The sequence below is a fragment of the Canis lupus genome, chromosome 32 (assembly GCF_003254725.2).
Source record: "Canis lupus dingo isolate Sandy chromosome 32, ASM325472v2, whole genome shotgun sequence".
NCBI classification, from domain to species: Eukaryota; Metazoa; Chordata; class Mammalia; order Carnivora; family Canidae; genus Canis; species Canis lupus.
The window spans coordinates 28,388,228-28,401,666 of record NC_064274.1 but is presented as its reverse complement, the minus strand read 5'-3'; the positions used below and the strand labels follow the sequence as shown (position 1 = coordinate 28,401,666).

Here is a 13,439-nt window from a genome sequence, read left to right as displayed (position 1 = left end):
CATTCATGAGAGACACACATGGGGAGAGGCAGGGAGAGACAGAGGCAGAGGGAGAAGCAGGCTCCATGCTGGGAGCCCAATGTGGGACTCGATCCCAGGACTCCAGGACTCACCCTGAGCCGAAGGCAGATGCTCAACCACTGAGCCACCCAGGCATCCCCCAACTTTTCCATTTATATTCTCTTTCAGATATAGGGCACAGAAATGCTCCGGAAAAGTAGAACCAGACCAGGGTTACTTTGTTGTGCTAATAAGGACATGGCTGGGAATGAGAAAGGGGCCGGCCACACATTTTATCTGTGTTGTGAACTATACTGAGAAGAAGTACATTCCAGTGCAGAATCTCCGGGAGTCTATGTAGACATGTCTCCATGCCCCCATCTCTAACAAAAGGAGCTTTGCTTTTCTTTCTGCTTTGGAGGGGTTACCTGAAATCTCATCTGAAATCTGCGTTCCATGGCTAAAAAGTTTATAAAGTAATGTGATGGTGACATGCTGAGGCCCTGGATCAGAACAGACCAGAATCCTTATCTCTGCATTTGGCCACAAATAAGCCATGACTAACCCCTGGGTACATAATGTATGAACCCTGGGTTTCAGTTTCATTTAATACAAACTCATTATTTTATTTCTAAGACCTTTTGCCATATTTAAAAAATATATCCTATAAAAAGAAAGTAAAGATGCATAGTAATCTCAACAAAGACATCTAAAAAAGGCAAAAAAGAAAAAATCAATCCTATTTCTCACATAAAGTAGGGTAAGGTAACTTACTGCTAAAGAATGAATTAACCATCACTACTCTAGGTATTTCTCCTTAGAGGTCAGAACACCACCATGAGATTGGTCCTATGGGTAAGAAATTCATTCTGTCAAAGACATAAAAATGTCTGGTATTTTAATTTAGTTTGGTGTAGATAATTTATGGGTAACAGGTCCATGGGGGTTTATTAAGATAACGAATGACAAAAGTTTACTCAGCAACCACAGCCCCTACATATCCTTGATAATTTCAGAGGCAAACTAAATACAGGTTGAATCTACATAGTAGTATCTTTTTTTTTTTTTTTTTAAGATTTTATTTATTTATTCATGAGATACAGAGGGGGAGAGAGAGAGAGAGAGAGAGAGAGAGAGAGAGAGAGAGAGACAGAGACACAGGCAGAGGGAGAAGCAGGCTCCACACAGGGAGCCCAACATGGGACTCGATCCCCGGACTGCCCTGGGCCGAAGGCAGGCGCTTAACCGCTGAGCCACCCAGGGATCCCCTACATGGTAGTATCTTAAAACCCTAAAACCACCACTTGATAAGAAGTGAAGCAATCTCTTTGGTCCTCAGTTCCTTCTGCCTACCTCTCACATTCTCAAGTAAGGGACTATGTCAAATAATTGGCCATTGGCATATTACAATAAAAAATATGGTTTATCTTATATCTTTGTTTCTTATGGTCAGAAATCACATTTGTCAAAATATGCCACATGAACAGGGAAATAAATTCATGGAAGAAATATCCAGGGGCGCCTGGGTGGCTCAGTTGGTTAAGCATCTGCCTTCAGCTCAGATCATGATCCCAGAGTCCTGGGATGGAACACCGCATCAGGTTCCCTAGTGGGGAGGCTGCTTCTCCCTCTGCTGCTCCCCAGCTTGAGCTCGCTCTCTCTCTCAAGTAAATAAGAAATCTTAAAAGAAAAAAAAAAGCAGAAAATGATTCATTTTAAAAAAAAAGAAAGGAAGGAAGGAAGAAACAAACAAGCACACAAACATCACTAGGTTCCATTCACTATTTAGCTGGTCTAAATGGAGTAAGAAGACTATTGGGGAGCAGGGGAGGGCTGAGGCTGAACCTTTTCCGTGCCAGGACTGAAGCCAGTTAAATAAGATCTTAACAAAGAGTTGCTAATCTCAGTTTAATTAAAGAATAAATAAGACATTAAAACTGAAGAACATAATTTTATAAGGTTGAAATGAAAGCTCACATCACATACAACAAGTAATGGTTAATTTAGATGCAAGGTAAACAACAAAAAAACTATTGGGCAAGTTCAGAGGCCAATACCAAAAGATACAAGAGAATCAAGCATTATGTTTTATTATACTAATTGACCATTATACAGATACAGATCCAAAATTAAGAAATGTTATACAAGTTAGTATAAACTATATTTAAAGTAGTGTTTAAAAAAGGGCTTTTCTAAAATATTTAAAATTGAGAAGTAAAAATACCTAAGTAACTTGAAATTGTATAATTTGATTTAAAGAGCATAACTATCCATATTCTATTAGCATTAATGTTTAATAGTACACAACTTAAAATACCAAAAAAGATTAGACTTCTCTGGTAATGGATTAGCAATCCTAGATTTTATTTTTTTTTTTCTGGGTAGCAGACTATTCCACTTTTAACCTCAGACATCACACACACACACACACACCCCAACATTCATACATTCATATACAGACATAGAAACACACATGTGTGCGCATGTGCACACACCCAGATAAGTAACTTTGGAAAAGCAGAGGATCAAGTATTAAAGCTTTGTAAAATAACAAATTCCTCCCTCAAATTTTTAGAATAAATGGAGTTAAGTGAACTCCATCAAAGTTTATTTGAACTATTTAAGTATTATTTATGGCTTCTTCTGTTTTTGAAAATAAGTTATATATGTTCAGTAATCTAGGAATGATTAATACAGTTTTCCATCAAGTAACAAAGATTTCTGATAAAACATTGAAAACCTAAATTAATAGAAAGACTCTAGGTTCTTTATGAATCCCCAAATCAACATTTTACACTCAAAGTTTTTCAAGGTACGAGACTGCATATAAAACAAGGATCCTACCCTCAATACTAAATTCAGTGAGCACTACTGTGGTTTCAAGAAAAGTCAGAAAATTTTAGAGTTAAATGAGCTTTTCTCTTACTTTTTATAGAGATCCATAAGTTAATCTTAGGCACTAGGCTATTATTTTGGTAATACATCTTTATAGCTGCTGAATAAAATGGTATCAGTTACTTAGGTCGTGTCACTAACCTGAGTTTCTAAATGATCTTATCTTATTTATTTTTCTAAATAACTTTACATGAACTAATGTTGTTAGCTTTTGAGATAACCTGGAGAGCCACTCCCCTAACCCCTTTCTTCCTGTTGATTTTATAGCAGCTCCTTCCTTGGGAAACACTCCCACCTGACAAAACCAGAGGGAGACTCTCTACAAGTTCAGGAAGAAGTTAAGGTTCCTCATCTTACAACTCTTCTCATAGCACTGCTGAATCACTACAGAACATCGAACATAGTCCAGGAACGGCTGTTCCATTAGCCCAAAGGGCAGTAACACTCTGTTTTCCTTCAAGAAATAAATTCAGGGGAAGTTAGGCCTCTTAAAAGATCAAGTTGGAATTAATCCCATGGCTTCCTCCCCTTACCTAAGCTTTTTCCATTTCTTTGGTACAGCTCAGCTCAGGAGGATATGCAGGTGGTGGTAGCCTACGTGGGTTACCTCCTCTGCTGGGGTGCAAGGTGCAAGGGCAGCCCACATCTGACTTGTGTCAATGTTGCTGGCCACCAGCCAAGTGCCTGGCTTCTAGGGCACTAGAGTGGCTGTGAATGAACATGTCAGCTCGCACACTCAAAGACACCAGATCTATCTTACCCCTCTCCCAAGAACCTCAGGTGTCTTTTCTTTTCTAAAGGAGTGAGTCAATAATGTAGCTGCATAATTAGGATTTCCAGTGTGCTACAAAGCCCAAAAGTTTCACCTGACTTGAGATGCTTTACTTAGCGTGACTACATTCTTTATTATAATGTATCTTACATAAGAAGGGCAATCTAGCATAAGGTGTAAGAAATAGTAAAGCAAAAACTCGTATGTTGCTTCAGAACATTATAGATGCCTCAGAAGCCCACAAGCAACCTCTGATTATATCCCTCTCCCTCTGCATAATTCTAATGTAGTTTTTGAACATATAAATAACTTACAAAGTACATAGTAATTGTTTCTTAAGGATGCTATAATTATAATTTCTTAAGGATGCTATAATTATAATTTCTATTAACTGCAGTTCTCAAAGTGATAAAAGAATAAATGAATTCTTAGAGTTCCCCTCTTTCGGTTTTCTCCTTCATTCCCTCCCCATTCTGCTCCTACCACTTAGGGAGTTGTCTGGAGGGCAGGAGGCATGGTAACACTCTGCAGAGCTTATGATAACAGACATTGGTGCTCCCCAAATATTAGTATGTTAATATGCACAACCACTCTGTGGGGTAGGCACCACCGTCACCTCCATCTGAGGCATGAGGAAGTGAAATTTAGAATACTAGTGAATGGGCAGAGGCTATGAACCCAGGCAATCTAGCTCTAAAGTTCATGCTCTTAGCCACCATGCTATGCTGTGATTCTCTGAGATCTTGGCCTATTTTTACAATTACGAATGTGCTATTTTTTCCCAAAGAGAAATGGATTTCCTTCCTCATGAATCCTTCTGGGGAGAGAGTTCGTCTTTCCTTCTTCCACCCTTCCTCCCCAGTTACCATGCAGGTAACCATCTGTTTGCCCTGTGAGGTGACTTCCTTTCAAATATTAGTCCCACCTCCTAACACCCAGCTACTCGCCCTGGGTCATCTGATGCCTTCAGTGCCTGCATGAATGATTATCCCACTCCCCAGTGACTTATAAGAGGGACATTTCCTGGAAATATTGTGGATAGACATGTCACTGTGGTGAAGTGTTCAGAGCGTCTGAATCATTCCTGTTGCCTAGTAACTTGTTTGTGTTTGGCAGGAGGAAGGTGACTCAGACACAGGTACACTCAGACACAAGGCAGATATTTATTTAGCACGACCTCCTCCAAGCCCTATAGTGCTGATTTCATGCTTAACCTCGACACTGTTCTTTCACATGTCACTGTTAGTAGAGGCTCCTTCAGTTCTTTCCAAGTCAGAAAATTAAAAATATAGTATGCTGTGCATAGCATCAGTAAATCCCTTATAGCTGAAATACAGGCTACATTATTTTCCCTGTGGAGTTCTGTAGAAAAACTTTAATAAGACAAAAGTAATTAGAAGATTCTTACATATAAAAGTGAATTGAAATTATAGGCTGTCATGGAAGTTACCTTCCAGCCCTCTGAGAATTAGTTCATGAATTCCGTTAATATAACATATTACTAAACAGCAATGAGTCACTTATTTTCATCTCATGCTTAACAATTTTTTTCAAACAAACAGGGTTGATGCATTTGGCGCAGAACATTCTAGGCCAGAAAACCTTTTTCACTTATAAACATACCTGTCTTTTTACCTAAAAGAATTGATGATCAGATATAAGTAGCTTCAGAATTGAAGGGATTTACTTTCAAATACCAACATGAATAGAGATGTCACAATGGGCTTGAGATCACCTCGCTGATCTTTGTCTTCCAATTTAAGTTAGCATGCATGCCTACATCAGTCCAGAAACCAAACTCTCCAACAGTCATTTTGATTCCCCTGATATTTTATGGATCCACCATTTTTCCTAGTGATAACTATTTTTTAAATATTCAAAGGAAGAAAAGTGGTTTTGAAACAGCCACACACATATACACATACCAATAGTGGGTTTTTTGTTCTTCTTTTCAGCCATGCCTGCTCTAGACACAGGAAGTAAAACCCAAGAATGTACCTAAATGGTACCCATAATCTTGGTGGGGAAGTCCTGAATCCTAAATTTATTTAATGCTTATGGACTGAAGGATACAAATGTAGTTTAGGAAGTTGTCTTTTTCTTCCCTGCATGATATAATATTCATCCTAATAGAGGGGTTCCAGTATGCATGTTTTCTGTAAGACTATTGAGTCTAATATGTGGGGGCACCTGAGTGGCTCAGTCGGGTAAGCATCTGTCTTCAACTCAGGTTGTGATCTCAGGGTCCTAGACTTGAACCCTGCGTTGGGCTCTCTGCTTAGCAGGGAGTCTGTTTCTCCCTCTCCCACTGTGCTCTCTTCTCTCTCAAATAAATAAAACCTTTTTAAAAAGTCTAATACATGATATAAATTTTACTTTGTTCTTGACAGCTATAAAAGGGGTATGTAAGTGTACTTACCAAAGATTTTTATCTTAAACATATGTTAAAACTTTATTTTCTTCAACATTTTTTTGAAGGGCATATTTTAGGGAAAAAAATCTTTCCATGTCTAAAAACTTCTTGAAGTCTGCCAGACAAATTTCATAGCAGACTTAAGAAAAAGTTGCTCTCGTTATCTAGAATTGGCTAAATGGTTACAATTACTATTGGCAAGCAATATGGGGGTGAATTCCTCTCCAAAGTATTAAGTCCCTAACCATGCCTGAAGTAGGTTCTCCCAATTTAGGGTTCATAGTTGATAACTATAACATATTTGGGCTTGTGGATATAACTGAGGATAGTAGGCTCTGTTCCTAGGATTCCCAAAATAGTTATTCTTGGGAATGAAACTGCCAGCAGAAAGCTCAGGATTTAAGTTCATGAATTTGTTGCTGACCATCTGCTTCATGCAAGTTTCAGTCACAAAAGAAGAACATTCAGGGTGCCTGGGTGGTTCAGCAGTTGAGAGCCTGCCTTTTGACTCAGGGAATGATCCTGGAGTCCTGGGATTGAGTTCCCACATAGGGCTCCCCACAGGAGAGCCTATGTCTCTGCCTCTCTGTGTCTCTCATAAATAAATAAATAAATAAAATCTTAAAGGAAGAACATTTGTTGTGGTCAGGTGAACCAAGACAAACCTTGTCCCTGTCCCCCCAGAGCTTGGGATTTAGTTTGGGAAAAAAGTAACTATAACACAGGGAGATAAACGTTTGGAGAGTTAAAAATCAAGATTCTAGAAACACACTGTAAAGGTATACCCCTTAGTTCGGGAAGGTCAGGTGAAACTTTCTAGAAGAAAGGGCCCCTCAAGTCCTATCTGAAAAGTGAAGAGGAGTCAGGCAAGGTAGGAGGTGGGATGGGGTGGGGTTATTTAAGCCAGAGAAATAGTATGTGCATAGGTTTTAAGCAACAAAGGAGAATGTGGTTTGTATGTATGGGAACAGAAGGAAAGTCAGCTTGGCTGAAATGGAGAAAGGTAGGCTCTTAAAGAACCTACCTTTTTATTATATTTGGATTTTGCCCCCAAGATAATGGGATCAGGGAGTGACATGCTCAGTTTTGTATTTTGTAAGGATTCCACTGAAGACTCCAGACACTTAGAAACCAAGGAGATGAGCATTTCTTACACTCAGCAGAAAATGATCATGTCATCCCTATACCCAAGGGTAAATGTACAAGGTTCTTTATGTAACCTATGATGTGTAGCACCACGGAGATGTTACTATGTGACCCAGGAAAACAGAGTGGTTAAAGCATTCAGCCGGTGAACACAGAGGATTCAAATTCACTCTATCAAGTTCTACCCAATACTTAACTTTGGGCAAGTCCTGAAACCCCCTACATCTCAAAATGGACTGAACAGTAGTTACTTCATAAGGTTGCTATATAAATGAGTGAGACTCTATATATGAACCAGTAAGAACAGCAGCTGCCATAATGTTATTCAATCTTAGTCATTATCATCACAAATATGCCAGTCAACCAACTGCAAGCATTAAGAACCATTGCTTTAGACTACATTTTATATTTTTAAACCATATAAACACTTTTCTTTAGAAGCCATCTGATTTCTTTAGAGAAAGTAGCTTACACAAATCTTTGTGTTTAACATTTAATCCAGTTTTCCATTTGAATACTTAAACATTTAAAATGGGATGCTAACATAATACATTGATTTAAAAATAAGCTTTATTTCAATAGTGGGGTCTTATGTCCCATTTCGACAAAGATCTGCTGTCCTAAGTGAAGTTCCTAGGACTATTTGCAGGTAAGCTTCAGAATCAGGGCATAGATAAAATCAGACTGCCTAACTAAACTTTTATGGCCATGAGTCTAAAGGAATTTTAGTAAATCCGCTTATCTAATACTCAGATTATAGGCTCAAAAAGCATTTGAGCCTAAATAGAGACATTGAGAGGACCAAAGAACCAGTTGTGGATTCACGATTAAACATAAAGCCCTCCACTATCCAGCAGCCTTCTTGCCACCTCTATTTGTTAGATGTAAACGCTAAATCACTGTCCAGAAATCTGAGGAATTATATATTTTACAACAGAACACAGACTACAAGTCAAAATATAATGCCAAAAGGTTAATTAACTGCATTCTAAAAATATGTCACTTACCACTAATACTTGTTGAGTTAGAATATTAAAATCTTTGCAAAGCTAATTGAATCAGGGTCCAAGGCCACTCCCGGTTCAATGATTCACTAGGAGGACTCGTAGGACCCTGCCTATAGTCCTACTCATGGCTATAATTGGTTACAGCAAGAGGATACAAAATCAGCAAAGCAAAAGGCACATGGGATAAATTTGAGAGGCGATCAGGAACAAGCTTCCAAAGGTCTTCTCCCACGGAAATCACATAAGTTGTGCTTCATTTCCCAGCATTGAGTTGTGACAGCACCTGTGAAATACTGTCTACCAGGGAAGCACATTAGTGACTCAGCGTCTAAAGATTCTTTGGGGCTGGTCACACAGAAACCTGCTGTTGGGCATGTACTCAAATTCCATACTCCTGGAATGCAAGCAGGTATTCAACAGAAACCTTCTTGCTTGCACAGTTTAGGCACAGCAAGCCATGCCAACAAGTGAATGGTGGGAACTCCCCTCAAATCTAAGTTCCCAGATGCCAGCCAAGACCCAAGGTTGCAAGCAGGCCTGTCTAAGGAGAGCAGTCTCAGGCCTGCTTTGTTAACTCATATGTGTATGCTGTCCTATTTCAATTAGCAATATAAAGCCAAATTATAGAAGAAAGGTCTTACTTTTAGCAGGTCACCTAGGTACATCATGAGCCTGAGAAGCACTCTTATCCTATATATCAGTATTTAACATGTAGCATTTTTAATGTGGGCAGCAACCATGGTCTTCAATCACATAATAGAAGGTTTAAGATGGCCTGTTGTACAAAACAAAACAAAACAAAAAACAAAAAAACAAAAAAAACCCCCCGAATTCTAGTCCTATTTACTTTTCTGAACATTGTCTTTTATAAAATACCACTGAAAATTCTGAACAAATAGTGTTCCTAAATTGAAACTACTCTCAGAACCACTTAGCCTACCAGATTGGTGATAAAATTCAGATCCAGATAACAGCTACCCTCACAAGTTTCCAGCGAGATGCAAGTAAGAAAAACTCCCTCTGGGAGGCAATTTGACAAGATATCTTACCAAAAGTATACATACATGTTATGACCTGCCATTCTACTCTGCAAATTTATACACATATAATTTGTGTACATGCAGAATAACATATATACAGAGTTATTTATTGCAGCATTGTTTAAGAGCAAAGGACTGGCTACAACCCAAATATCCATCAATAGGTCACTATTTAAATTGTGGTACATCCATACAATGGACTACTCTGTAACTGTTGAGGGGAAAAAAAAAAAAAAGAATGAGGAAGCTCTCTTAGCACTGATTTGTTAAACCCTCCTACATACGTTAGGAGAAAAACATACATTGTACAGAAGTATAGTTCACTATATTCTACTTTATGAAAAGAGCAAATATGAATATAAATTGCATACAGAGAAACTTGGAAGGATGCATCAGACATTGATAACAGAGGCCGGGAGAGGGTGGTGTGGAGGCAGAATTTGGGCAGTATCTGTGAACCTGAATGACATGCTTGAAAAGTGATGCTTGTTACTTTACTAAGTCTAGGTTATATCAACTTGCTACCTTTTTGCATGTGTGTTTCATTTTAATAGGCTTCTGTATTTCTGCAGCGGTTACACTAGAGTGGAAGATTGCTTTATCTTACTTTCCAGATCGGATTTCCACTCTTTCCTTTTCATCCTGTCTGCCTGTCATCTTGAAGGGGGTTTCCCCCGGACACCTGGCAGTGAATAAAGTTCTCTATGCCTCCCTTTCCCCATTCATCTGCTGAGGAAATTTGGGAGCTTCTTAAAAGCTCCATTTCTGAAAGCAAGGATTTTGTTTTGTTCACTGCCTTATTCACAACACTGAACAGAGCGCCTGGCACGAAGAAATTGCTCAGTAAGTATTTGTTGAATAAATGAGTTCTTTTCTTCATCCAGTTTCAATGGAACAGACACTACCAGACAAAGAGGGAGATATCATGGGGGTCAAATATTCAGAAATTGTTGTCATTCCTAGTATCGGCTCTATATAGGCATTTTAATCCTAGCAACATTCCTAGAATTATTTTGAATTTTATAGAAGACAAACAAGTCTATAGAATGTTGTGCTGAACAATGACTCTTAAATATTCATAAAAAATCATTTTTAATTAACTTGGGATTACAAGACCCTGGAGTCCATCTTAGGGCTGAAGTCTTTTTAGGCAAACACCACACTTTCATAAGGTGCCCATAAGCTGTATAGAAGAAAAAATATTTTACATTAAAAATGTAACTGCTGGGGTGCCTGGGTGGTGAGGTTGGTTAAGCCTCAGACCCTTGGTTTTGGCTCAGGTCATGATCTCAGAATCATGAGACAGAGTTCCGTATGGAGCTCCACACTCAGCACAGAGTCTGCTTAAGTTTCTCTTTCCCTCTGTTACTCCCTCACCTTCCAAAATAAATGAATAAATCTTAAAAAAAAAGTAACATCTCTTTTTATTTAAGAATAAAATTATCCTTCAAATTAAATTCAAACTAGTCTAGGCAGTGAAATGAATTGCACAATATCAATCCTAAAAGAGAAAACTTCCTCCTCAGTGGGCATGGAATGGGTTTAACTACCACAACCTTTTAACCTTGGTTTAAATAACTAAAAACCAAATAACTTTGCTAGTAACCATTTCAGTAATGTGGCCAAAGAGGTGCATAGCGGACAGATGTTTCTTTGAAGATTTGTAGTGCCACCAACTTTTCTTAATGCCTGGGTGAGGCAGTTCCCAGGACTGCCTTTTGGCAGTAATGTGAAGAGGTTAGGAGGTTTTGGTATCACTTCTAGTTCTTAGTCATTTAAGGCAACAATCCAATGAGTGAGGAAACATCCACTCACCTGGATCAACATGAAATCTAAGACTCACCTAAGGAAATTCTCAGTTAAAAGATTAATTGAATGTCTTAACTGGAAAGGGAAGATAGCAGAGAAGTTGCAGGACAACTGGTAGGTAACCAGTTAGCTGATGCAAATCATGCTTATGACCTAGCACCAGGAAGCAGTGAACCTACTGTTTGCAGATGGCAGCTTGCCGAACCCCACCTTGGTTCTCGTAGCAGTTGACACCCCGTCTTGAAGCAGATCTTTTCTGTGAAGTCAGATGGGGCAGAGGATGACAGCTCTAAAAAATGAAAAAAAGCAAGAGGTTCAATAAGAAAGATGTTTTGTTGTTATGTTTTGTTGGTTTTCTGGGGATAGAGGTGAAATGAAGAGCTAATACTGTCCTCCTGGAGGAGTCACCAGGAAAACACTGACTCTACCAGGTACCGGCATTTGGAGAGAAGAAAAGCAACTCAGCCATTCATGCCACTGCCATTTACTTAATATGCACCAGACCCCGTTCAGAGGTGGAACAGATCCCCCTCCCTCATGATGCTCACATTCTATTTTTTTTTAAATATTTTATTTATTTATTCATGAGAGATACACACAGAGAGACAGAGGCAGAGACACAGGCAAAGGGAGAAGCAGGCTCCATGCAAGTAGCCTGATGTGGGACTTGATCCCGGGTCTCCAGGATCACACCCTGAGCTGCAGGCGGCACTAAACAACTGCACCACCCGGGCTGCCCCGATGCTCACATTCTAATGCGGAAACAAACAGGCAGATAAACATGAAGACTGTGAGAAATGCCACCCAGAGAGGTCAATCAGAATCAGAGCAAGGCTGATGTGGCTCATGTAGCGCAAGTGGTCAGGGATGCTGAGGGGATGCTATTTAGGACAATAATAGTAGGGGATATGGGGGGTCGGGGTGGGAAACCAGGGAAGAAGAACATCGCAGGCCAAAGGGGCAGCTAGTTCAAAAGTCCTGAGGCAGGAATGAACCAGGCAGGTTTGAAGAATGGAAAGGCAGGCACTGCTAAAAGCACTCTGATCAGAGGAGCAGAGAAGCTAAGCAGAGGAGAGAGGCTGGGGTGCTGAGAGCTTTGCAGGCCAGGTGGAGGGACTGCCCACACGTAGCACAGAGGATCCCCATGCTGCTAGGAGGTGTACACTCTGTTGGTTCCTAAGACAATGCTGGAGGATTCTCTTTGAAATACATACAGCTGCTGTAATTTTTTAATGGATTTTTTCAGACTTTAACTATTTATAACTTGCTATTAATGATAGTATAATAATATATTCAGCTTATATATTTTTTTAAAAAAAGATTTTAATTATTTGAGAGAGAGCAAGTGAGAAAGAGAGAGCATGAGCTCGGGGAGGAAGGGGCAGAGGGAGAAGGAGAAGCATACTCCCCACTGAGCAGGGAGCCTGATGTAGGACTTGATCCCAGGACTCCGGAATCATAACCTGAGCCGAGGGCAGATGCTTAACCACCTGAGCCCTCCAGGTGCCCCAGTTGACAGATTTTTTTTTTTTCAATAGCTAACATGGTACCTTTCTAGTCAAACTTAGAATGTGTCCCCTCGTCAAAAAGAAGAATGGGAAAGGGGGGGATGGTAGAATGTAAATTCATCCTAACTACTCCAAAAGCTCTATGCACACATCCTTGTGTGTCATGTTAAGAAAAGACCCATTAAAAAAATTATCACAGAAGTTCATGATTGATTTTAATTTGAAATATATGTACCCTGCATAACTTCATGTAAATGATATAACTTACAAAATAAAATTGTCCCGCCTGCTCTGGTTAGGGAATCACTGCACTGCTAAGGCAGCATAGCTGGGATGTGGGGGTGGTTTATGAACAAGGGCTCTGAAACCGAACTTCACTCTCAGCATTGTGTGACTTCAGCCAAGATACCCAACTTCTCTGTGCCTCAGTCTCTTCATCTAGATATGAGGATAACAATAGTACTAACTCTGTGGGCTCTTGAAGGGGATTGAAGAGATTAATATGTACAAAGAGTTCAGTAACAGCACCTGGCATATTGTGCACTACTGTTAAATAACAAAAACAGAGAAAGACAAGGGGTAATAGAATGTCCTAAGGCTTACAATGTGACAAAAACTGGCACTGAGCTGGCTGCATATTTAGCTCACTTACTTTATACAAGGTAAAGCAAAAGAAGAAACAAGATTTTCTAAACTTAGCGAGAGACAGGTATCTCCATATCCCTACATGTTGGGAGAAAGAAGAGTGGGGAACTATGTTTTGTTCCCCAGGGGAAAAAAGCTTTTCTTGACACTTAGCTCTAGAAATACGCTCGCAGCAAGTCTGTGCACAGGAGGCGGGCCATAAGC

The 13,439-nt window shown here is 39.6% G+C and overlaps 1 protein-coding gene and 1 long non-coding RNA gene across 23 annotated transcripts in view; one reads left to right on the top strand and one right to left on the bottom strand.

Moving 5' to 3' along the window:
* The window catches only part of SGMS2 (sphingomyelin synthase 2), a 130,414-nt gene that overhangs the window by 42,154 nt on the left and 74,821 nt on the right, over positions 1-13,439 (bottom strand). For 13 of the 22 annotated variants that reach the window (XM_025465838.2, XM_049105029.1, XM_025465839.3 and 10 more), the window contains one exon: positions 11,262-11,371. The gene's annotated coding sequence lies outside the window, so the exon portion shown is untranslated. The remainder of the gene's footprint in view (positions 1-11,261; positions 11,372-13,439) is intronic. The other 9 variants (XM_025465834.1, XM_025465836.1, XM_049105028.1 and 6 more) reach the window with 1 other exon arrangement.
* LOC112671619 (uncharacterized) overlaps positions 1-13,439 on the top strand; it is a 42,134-nt gene that overhangs the window by 18,382 nt on the left and 10,313 nt on the right. The window lies entirely within an intron of this gene.